At 46.1% G+C, this 10,499-nt stretch overlaps 1 pseudogene; it reads right to left on the bottom strand.

Moving 5' to 3' along the window:
* Positions 1 to 7,126: 7,126 nt before the first annotated feature.
* On the bottom strand, positions 7,127 to 8,383 carry LOC115328504 (annotated as a pseudogene).
* Between the last annotated feature and the right edge of the window lie 2,116 nt (positions 8,384 to 10,499).

Raw genomic sequence — 10,499 nt, 5'->3', positions numbered from 1 at the left:
AGGGCATTTAAAAAAAAAATACTATCCAAGTTCCATGAAAGGCGCTTGCGCAAATGACCATGTGCCGAAAGACGCGCACATATATGACTGGCCCAGTGGCTTCTAAATTCAGTAACCGAATGCAAAGGTCCGTCAAAAGAAACTACCGTCAGAATACTTCTTACGTATACTGTGTACCATGACCGCAATAGAAGAATGAGCAGAAACCCGCACGAGACAACAAGCTGCGGAACCAACTCAACCCAAAAAACGAGGCAAGAGACACAGACCAAGCAGCCGAAGTATCCGCCCTCCGTCGAGTCCACGACTCCGAAGCCAACCGTCGAGCCGCAGCCATTGCCACATCCGTTCAAGTCGTTTTTGAAAGTTTTCAAAGTTCGTAATAATTTTAAAAGTTTACTTTATACAACGAAGGTATTTATTAATATTGTATATCTGACAAATGTTCAGAATAAGTGGCACGGTTGCGCCTACTAACGGCCAGCAGAGTCCCTAACTCCGGGACCGCGAAACGGCTTGAGTGGCCACTCTTTACGTAGTACTATATTTCTCTATGCCTTAAAGTTCAAAGCGACGCAAATCCGTGGTTTAGTTTCTTTCCAAAAATAAGCGTAAAAATATGAACGTATAGATAACAGTCCTTAATCCATGATTATAGAAGGGGCAGAACGAACTCACCGTTTTGATAACAAGGAAAGCCCGTACACCATCTGGAAAAACAGAGTAGTTTAACGTACAACAGTGGGAACCTTAGGAACCACGAAGCAGTTTGACCCCTTGACAACAACAAGCCAAGCGAGGTAGCAAAACGAGAAAGCGGAGATGGGTAGATGAAGAGATAGCGGCAGTGCGACTGTACTAGACAAAAATCTTACGTCGTGCCTTTTCAATTGAGCGGTAACTCGCGCCACCTCGTTTCGGGAAGTTGATCATAAGTTGTTTGGCAGTGCAACGAAGGATTGTTTAAAGTGTGAGAACCATTGTCTACTAGTCTAAACCAAAGAAAGCAATTTTCAGCTTGTCGCAGACAATTTTTGTTGTTGTCTAAGGAATCGTAACTTTAGATTAACGGACAAGTCAGTCGTATTTCAAATCACGAATGCTTCTCCGTAGCTTTAAATTTGAAGCTCTACGTTTTTTTTACGTAACGTTTTTACCGTGTATGTCTTTAGGCAGATAGGCAGAGAAGGACGAAAACATACAGCATCAAAGATCACGACAGATTGGCGCAGCTGTCTCCGTTCGTGACCGCCAGCCGCCATGTTCAGGAAGGCGATGTGTAGTTAAACGTGAGCCTTTAATTGCAAAGGGCACATGCAATCACCTGGATACACATGAATTTCATGTATGACCATGAATTTGCACCAAGTCCTGTGGATCATAGTTGTACAGTGGTAATCACACTTCAACATAACGCGGTAGCGCGAGGCTTTCTACAGCAGGCGCTATACTTAAAATGGTACGGGAAGCCCCGCTTTAAACAATGTTATTAGATCTAGAGATTGTGTGTATAAAAACGTGGTATAACGTGACGTAGTGTATTGTTACACCAGGATATCGGACCGAAATATTTTAGATATAATAACCTTGCTGCATGTGACGTGTAATTTTACGCTATACCCCCAATTGACAACGTGACGTTACGTGACGGCATGACATCAAACTATCCAAATTTGTGTACTTGTTTCTGTGTGCGTGGTGGTGTTGGCCGCTCGCGCGGCTTCAGCACGGTGGTACAGTGTTTATATTCCTTCGGCCACAATATTTTTGCAATCGTTGCTCTGCTAGGAAATTCCAGTTCAATCACTGCTCTTAGCGCGTGTTCTTGTTCAGAGCCTTCCTGAATATAGCGCGGGTGTAAAATCAGCAGGAGCGCCTGGCTTTGAGTCAGTCCCGCTCTTTCGTAGCCGTCGTCGTTCGTACGGTTATATTTTGTTTTCTTTACTATAAAACGCTCGCGTTATTAACCGTTTATTATCAGTTTTATTGACACCCGGGAGCGCTTACATCCGGGAGAATATCACTGTAGTGGAATATTTCCCTTTCGCAGGTATGCGACGCGAAGAGAAAGGATATCGTGACCAGTATAATAGATAGAAAGAAAAATGAACTTTAGATTTCGACACATAATACAATGATTAAAACAAAAAAGTGCAAGATTAAAGCGCGAATGACATAAGTACAGAAAAAAAGAAAGAAAAAAAAAGAAACGATACTAATGGAAGTCTTACAATTCACGGATGCTGCGAGCTTCATCAGAGTTCATTTTCTCGTTGGTGGTGCAGCGGCGGAGTCCGGGTTTGGTTGTGCCGTCTTGGTGGAAGGAGGTCTTGCGTAAAGCTGCAAGATTTCGACGTGGGGTGAAGACCTTGCGTATAGCTGTAAGCCTTAGCCGCCGTGAGCTTGATGATTGCCCTGTCGGTCCCTAGAACGTTTTTTACTTCCTCTTCGTCTTTCGTCTCAGTCTCTTTTCTCGTGCAAACTGCTCGCCCTTGTCTCTTTTTCTCCTTCATTGTCTTGCTCCCACCTTGTTGACCCTGAAATCACAACAATAACCCCCACTTGAGACTGTAGTTCACCTAAAACAACTTCTAGCACGTTTTAAGTCATATTGTTCGCAGTCTATCACAACACAGCACACATTGAAAAACACCTCACTTTTGACAGACACAAAAGTACACATTTACCAAAGTCACTTACTGAGCACCGTGGGGCACATATACAATTTAAAAAAAAATTCAGTAAATTCGTGATATTGGCCATTACAAAAAAAAACAACCTTATTCAGCAACAGACATGCGGCTCATGTAATCAGCGCCCACGTTTTCACTACCCTTAATGTACTCAACAGTAAAGTCATATTTTATGAGCATTAGGCTCAGACTTGTACCGTACGCATTACAAGTAATCAAATTACTTGTAATCGATTACATTTTGGAGTAATTTTGTAATCAGTTGATTACTTTTATTAGGCAGTAATCACAAGAGTAATCTGATTACTTTTTGAAGTAATAAAATTACTTGTAACGGTTACAATTTGTCCACGGGACACCCCCCCTCCCCCCCCCCCCCCCGGCAGACGCCTTTTTTTTATGAAATGACAAAAAAAAATTGTTTTTTTTTTTCGAACGGAAAAAAGAAAGGTTTTTGCGGAGCTGTAGGAAACTAGGTCAATCTCTTTCTATGTACAGTTTCTGTGGAATGTCCGTTCTTTTTTTTTTTTTCGAGCTGTGACTGGGAGTGGGAAGCCACAGTGTGTGAAAAGGCCATTCAGGGCGAAGTTTGAGGAAGCAGAATGTAGCTTTGTGAGTCCTTCGTTCAAACTAGCCCCCTCACGCACTCACACACACAAAAATAAAGAAAATAAAAAATCCTGCTTAGGGTACCTACTCGCAGCCCGTAGGAGAACCAGAACCAGAATGCCTAAAGCGGATGCAAAATATAACAAAGGCAGTTGAAATATTTCCCCATTTCCCCTACGTGGTCCTTGTGACAAGCAATGTTTCGAGTTGAGAAGTGGTCGGGGCGATCTCTTCCGCTAATGGATACTACACATTAGGGAGCCTTCATGTGCGCTTTGCAAAGGCACTCTACTACACATGATCCGTTTCAAATCCTAAAGCTGTTGCTCTTTTGTATAACATGCGAGCTCATCCACATGTCAATAATAAAATGAGCGACGCAAACTTTGAGCGACAACCCCGCTTCCCCCCGCCCCGCCCCCTCCCTCCCCCCCCCCCCCCCCCACACACACACACACTGGCGAACGCCCAAATCATTAAACGTCTTCAAACGAATTCTATGCTTGTGTCCGCATTGTGAAGAAGGAGCCAGTTTTTCTTCTTCAATACTTGTGCAAATGCGAAATATAGGTTGGAAGTAGTTCATTGTTATAAGCACTAAAGATGTGTCGTCGCACAATAAAGTAATCGGAAAAGTAACGATTACTTCTTTAAGTAATGTCCAATTACTTTTGGCGTCGAGTAATCAAGTAATCTAATCGAATACTTTTTAGCCAAGAGTAATAGTAATTGTAATCGATTACTTTTTTTTAGTAACGTGTACAAGACTGATTAGGCTCCAACGTAATACGTGGCTGTTTACATCCTTTGCAGAGTTGATGTAAACGAGTGGCTGATAATCACTTTGCAGAATGAATGGTCTTCCAAATAAGAACATATGAAACTTCTTAACCGCCCGAGTAATGGCTAGTCGTTCTCGTTCGACTGTCGAGTAGGCAGCTTCACGTGGCAGCAGTCGACGACTTGTGTACGATACGGGGTGAATAACATCATTATGGCGCTGCATGAGTACGACTCCTATGCTTCTTGACGAAGCGTTGGTACGCAACAGGAAAGGTTCTGATAATTCTGGGGCTTTTAAGGTGGGCTGGCTGGACAGTTGTTCCTTTAGCCTGTCAAAAGACGCCTGTTCGCTCTTCCCCCAATGCACCTTGTTTGGCGCTCTTTTAGGTGTCAACTCCGTGAGTGGGTGAGAGATTTCAGAGTACTGGGGTACGAAATCCCTATAGTAGCCCGTAAGGCCAAGGAATGATCGCACTTCCTTTTTTGTCTTGGGTCGATTGGTAGCTTGCACTTTCTCCAGGGTCTCGACTTGAGGGCGCAGGAGACCATGTCCAACGATGTGGCCAAGAAATTTGACAGATGCGAAGCCAATTTCGCTCTTTGTGGGACGGATCGTTAAACCCGCCTGCTTCACGCGCTGGAAGAACAACTCCAGAACCGTTATATGCTCCTCCCAGCACTCAGTGGCGATGAGGACATCATCCAAGTAGTGGTATGTTCGAGACCCCCAAGACCATTTTTCTCATAAGCCGGGTGAATCCAGCTAGTGCTGTTTTGATGCCAAAGGGCACATATCGGAACTGATAAAACCCAGACGTGGAAGAAAAAGCTGTCATGTGCTTTGAATCTTCGTGCATCGTAACCTGCCAGTATCCTTTAGAGAAGTCAAACTTCGAGAAGTACCGGCTTTTTCCCAACTTTGCAAATATCATGTCCATTCTTGGGATGGGTTCACTGTCGGGAAACAGGACCTTGTTCAGTTGTCTGAAGTCAATGCAGAGTCGCATTGTCCCGTCCTTTTTCTTTACCATCACGATGGGTGCTCGATAAGGGGACTCGGAGGGCTCAATGATGCCCCGTTGTAGCATTTCTTTTACTTCCTCCTGTACCGTTTCTTGGATGGAGAATGGTATGGGGTACTGATGGACTTGAAAAGGAGTGTCGGTCGTGACTTTCAATTTGCACTCTACCAGATGGGGCCTTCCTGGGACATCTTACAGACTTTCTTGGCATGTTTTCAGGAGTCTGGAAATTTGTGCTCATTGATCGGCAGTCAGCTCCCTTGATATGTTCACGTCTCGATAAGTTTCGTTTTGTTGCAGTGTTGCACACGGCAGGTCTTCTTGCTCAACATTCCCATCATAGATTGCGACCGAAGCTTGCTGAAGTGTCTGATCAACGATTGTCCTCTCTCCTTCTTTTTCAGCATGTTGATATGGAACAAGCTGGTTCTTGTTCCAAGGTCGATGACGTAGTCAACGTCATTTGGTATCTCTAAGACAGTGAAGGGGCCTTTCCAGGGCAGGATCACCTTGTTGGTGTCAGATGGCAAAAGGAGTAGGACCCTGTCTCCAACAGTGAGCTGGTGCCTCCTTGTCTTCTTGTCATAATAGGTTTTCTGTGTCACCTTCGCTTTCTTGAGCTGCTCTTGGGCTATTCGGCACGTGTTGTCTAACCGCTTGCGAAGCTCGACCATGTAGCCGTACGAAGTCTTTGTCTCGTCGTCGATACTCTCTCCTGACCAGAGCTCTTTTAATATGGCCATGGGTCCTCTGACGTATCTACCGTACAGTAGGTCAAAAGGTGCGAACCCGAGGGAGATCTGTGGCACTTCACGATATGCAAATAACAGTGGTGCCAAGTATCTGTCCCAGCTCTTGAGGCTTTCCTGACACATTCGTCGGATCATTTGTTTCAGCATGCCGTTGAAACGTTCCACAAGGCCGTTTGCCATAGGATGATATGGCGTGGTTGGCATATGTTTTAGCGAAAGCAACCGGCTGAACTCCCTCATGAGCCCAGGCATGAACGATCTGCCGCGACCGATAAGGATTTCTCTTGGAAGTCCCACACGTGAGAACATCTCTAGTAAAGCCTCGGCGACTTTCTCCGTTTCAATGCTTGGTAACGCAACCGCATCAGGGTAGCGCGTCGCGAAGTCAACCATGGTGAGTACATAGCGGTTTCCCTCCTCAGATGTTGGAGATAGGGGTCCCACAATGTCGATAGCGACCCGTTGGAATGGTGTTTCGATGAGTGGCATGTTGCCCAAAGGTGCGCGTCCTACTAGGTGCTTTGGGACAGTCCTCGGGCAGATGTCGCGCGACTTTACAAATCGACTAACTTCTCCTTGAAGTCCTGGCCAGTAGAACTCCTCGAGGGTTCTATCTGTCGTGCGTTTAATTCCCTGATGTCCAGCGAGAATTCCCTCGCGTGCCATTTTAGCACAAAGCTCCGGAGATCGCTTCGGACAACGAGCTGTTCCATCTCCTTCTTTAATGGCAACCTGTACCGTCGAAACAGAATTCCGTTGGTCAGTGTGAACTCAATGTCAGCCGATCTTGTAGCAACTTTGCTCCCAACCGCTTCAAAACATCTTTGGAGACTACTGTCTTCTCTCTGCTTGGCACTCAGCTCCGTCGAGTTGATGGCCAATGAATTCACTACCGCCACAGGCAATTGACCAGAGTTTTGTGAGGCCAGCGTAGCTGCGGCCGCGGCCTGTGACTCGTTTGGCTCTGTGGCAGCCGATGAAAGGCCCGTCTCAATGAGAACTGGTTCAGTTATTGAACTGCCACAGTCGCTAGCCTCAGTAACTGGAGCTGTCCTCTCTCCTTGAAGAGGCGTGTCTTGCTGACTACTTCATATAATGTTAGGATCGGAGGCGTCACGCACACCATCCACGTTTCCTAAAACGACATCATAGAGAGGATTTTCCATACAGGTCGCTGTCCCTTGCCTTGGAAATAGGGGGAATCATTGTCAACCACCGCTTCAGGCAGACACAATTCTGTCCAGTTAAGCAGGAAGATAACGCGGTTTCATCCTATAAATTTAACATCAGGAACCAGGGACCGTTTGACTATGACCGCGTTACACCCGGAATCTTGCAGGACGGTGACCTGATGACCCTCGAGTAGTCCTGTAGCCGTGGGCATGCCGTCTTCTTGAACGTCAGTTCCCGTTTTGTCCTCTTCAGCTTTCCCAGCAAGGCGTTCGGATGGACGACTTCCAGATCCGTAGACGTTACGATCGTTCGGACGTGTTAGAGAAAATGACGCCCGTCCGCCACTGTTTGTCTTCTTCGTACAAGCCTCAGCTTTATGCCTGTTCTTGCGACATTTCCAGCAGAAATTCGTCTCCTGATTGGGTCCTCTTGATTTGGCCCAACAGTCTGCTGCCCGATGGCCTTGTTTATTGCAAAAAAAGCACTGCAGATTTCTCTTTGCACCTTGAGGATCAGAGATCCTAACTTGCTCTGTCGGCTTGTCAGTCTCTTCTTTCTTGTTGCCGAGGTTGACCAACCGCTGGGCCTCGAGGTAGTGGTCTGCTGCTTCTGCTAGTTTGCCGAGCCCTTGGCAGCCCCTTTCCTTCATAAAATTGCGAGTTTCTCGTGGCGTTTGTTCAGAAATTCTTCGGAGACAATTTTGTCCCGAAGTGCGTCATACGTGCGCTCCGTCCTTGGCATCTCCTGCCAGTGGTCAAAATAACCTAATAGACGACCAGAAAATTGTCTTCCCGTTTCGGAGTTCTCTGGTTTCGTCTCTCTGAACTAGACACGATATCCTTCCTCAGTATATTGAAATCGTTGGAGAAGAGTCTGCTTCAGTTTAGCATAGTCCATGGCATCGTCGGCCGCCATGCGTCCTACTACACTTAACGCTTTCCCTTTCAAACATAGGCTCAAAGACAAGGCCCATTTTTCCAGAGGCCATTCTTGACTTGTCGCCACCTCCTCAAAACGTTGGATGTATGCATCCAATTCATCGCTCCCTTCGTTAAAGGGGGGTATAAGTTTATGTGGACTCGGCGAAACTATCAGACGTACCCTCATCAGATGCATCTGGAACCCGAGTGATCAATATTTCGTGCTGCTCTCGTAACCGCAACTTCAGTCCTAGCACAGTGCGTTCTGCTTCTAAACGAGCACTCATTTGAGCTTCTACTTCTCGAGCCCTTTCTCGTTCTGTCAAACTCTCCTCTCTTTCACGTGCGCGTTCTTCGTCTATCCATTGTTTTAGCGAAGCTCCTGAGAAACCCAATTCCTTACCAATTCCCGTTAACTTCTCAAGATCCATTCTCAACCAACACGGACACTAGCGAGATGGAGCTCTTTAAGGTGGAAATTAAGAGCAGTCCTGTCGTGGACGCCACAAATATAGTGGACTATTTTACTCTCGCAGGTATGTAACGCGAAGACAAAGGATATTGAGAACAGTTTGATAGATAAAAAGAAAAATAAACTTTAGATTTCGAGACATAATACAATGATTAAACCAAAAAGTATAAGATTAAAGTGCGAATGACAGAAGAGCAGGAATAAAAAGGAAAAAAAAAAAGAAACGATACGAATGGAAGTTTTACAATTCACGGATGCGGCGAGCTTCATCAGAGTTCATTTTCTCGTTGGTGGTGCAGCGGCGGAGTCCGGGTTTTGTTGTGCGTCTTGGCGGAACGAGGTCTTACGTAAAGCTGCAAGACTTCGACGTGGGGTGAAGGCCTTGCGTATGGCTGTAACCCTTAGCCCCCGTGAGCTTGATGATTACCCTGTCGGTCCCGAAACCGTTTTTTTACTTCCTCTTCGTCTCTCGTCTCAGTCTCTTTTCTCGTGCAAACTGCTCGCCCTTGTCTCTTCCTCTTCTTCATTTCCCTTCCCCACCTTGTTGACCCCGAAATTGTGTTGTTGGCTGTTAATGACACAGAGCGCTCCCGGTAGCCTCCTGCCTAGACGCCATGTTTATTCTATATCTCCAAAACCCTCGTCGTTCTCCTCTTCTTCAGCAAAGCCTAACAGCACATCTCCCCCTTTTAAAACTGAAGTCTATTTACAGGTTTTACAACTCTTCCACTTCGTGTCGTGTACTCAGTCGATCCAATGTCCGGTGCTGCACTTTTATCGGTGTCTTCACTCCCAGGCACCGGTGTAAGAGCAGTCGATCCGATGTCTGGTGCTGCACTTTTATCGGTGTCTTCACTCCCAGGCATCGGTGTAAGATGAAAGCTGTTTCGGCGAAGAGTATCTGAATCGGTGTCCACTAAGTATGACCTTGGGTACTCCGTTGCAGATTGCACTGTTCCTCTTTTTCGCTGATCGGTAATCCAGACCACATCTGCTCTTCTCAATGGTTTGCGTTGTCTTACACCCCGTCGTCTGTCATAGTTGGCCTTTTGTTGATTTGTTCTTTTTCTTTCCCACCGTTGGAGTTCTTTGGCATTCACAAGCCTAGGTTCCAAAGAAGAGGAAACAGAAGAAGGGACGTTCTCACCTTGCGACCCATGAGTAATTCGGCGGGACTATATCCATTACCCAATGGTGTTGCACGGTAGGATTGCAGTGCGATGTAGCTGTCAGATGTCTTCTTGAGGCTTCTCTTAATAATTCTAACAGCAACTTCAACAAATCCATTGCTCTATGAATATCTTGGACTGGACGTCCTGTGTTCAAAACCCCATTCCTGGGCGAACTGCTGAAATGCACTTCCAATGATTCGCTGGAACTGTGGTCCATTGTCACTGAACACAACTTCAGGCGTCCCATGTCTTGCAAAAATTGACTTTAGGTGTATTATTACACCGTTTGATGTCATAGTATTCAGAAGAGCAATTTCTGGATATCTAGAGTAATAGTCAGTTACTAGAAGATAGTTCTTTCCTGACAGGTAGAACAGATCCATTGCTACTTTCTGCCATGGACGCTCTGGAAAGTTGGATGGCATCAAAGGTTCATGGCGGTTGGACGCTTCTTTGATGCATTCTGGACATCTGCGTACCATACTTTCGATGGCTGTTGAAAGTCCTGGCCACCATACAGAGTCTTTGGCTCGAGCTCTGCACTTGGTGATTCCTTGATGACCCTGGTGGATCTTCAGCAGAATATCAGGACGCATGGACAGCGGTATGATGAGTCTTGATCCTCTCATGAGCAGTCCATCTTGAACGGCGATCTCTGATCGATGTTGCCAATACTCTTTGCAGCTGTTAGGGACTTCTTTTCGGATGGGCCACCCTTTTTCGCTGTACCATGCCAACTGTTTGCATGTTGAGTCCCTGGCCTGCTTATCTTTGATTTCTTGTAGCCTCTTTTCTGTCGTGGGAAGGTCAGCTGTCACCCCCTTGACATATGCAGCCACCTCTTGCTCCAGATCTCTGTCACCAGTTTCGCTTAGAGGCTGTCGGGACAATGTGTCCGCCGCA

Source organism: Ixodes scapularis, unplaced genomic scaffold, assembly GCF_016920785.2.
Source record: "Ixodes scapularis isolate PalLabHiFi unplaced genomic scaffold, ASM1692078v2 PGA_scaffold2__306_contigs__length_199485367, whole genome shotgun sequence".
NCBI classification, from domain to species: Eukaryota; Metazoa; Arthropoda; class Arachnida; order Ixodida; family Ixodidae; genus Ixodes; species Ixodes scapularis.
This window is presented reverse-complemented; position numbering and strand designations above follow the sequence as displayed.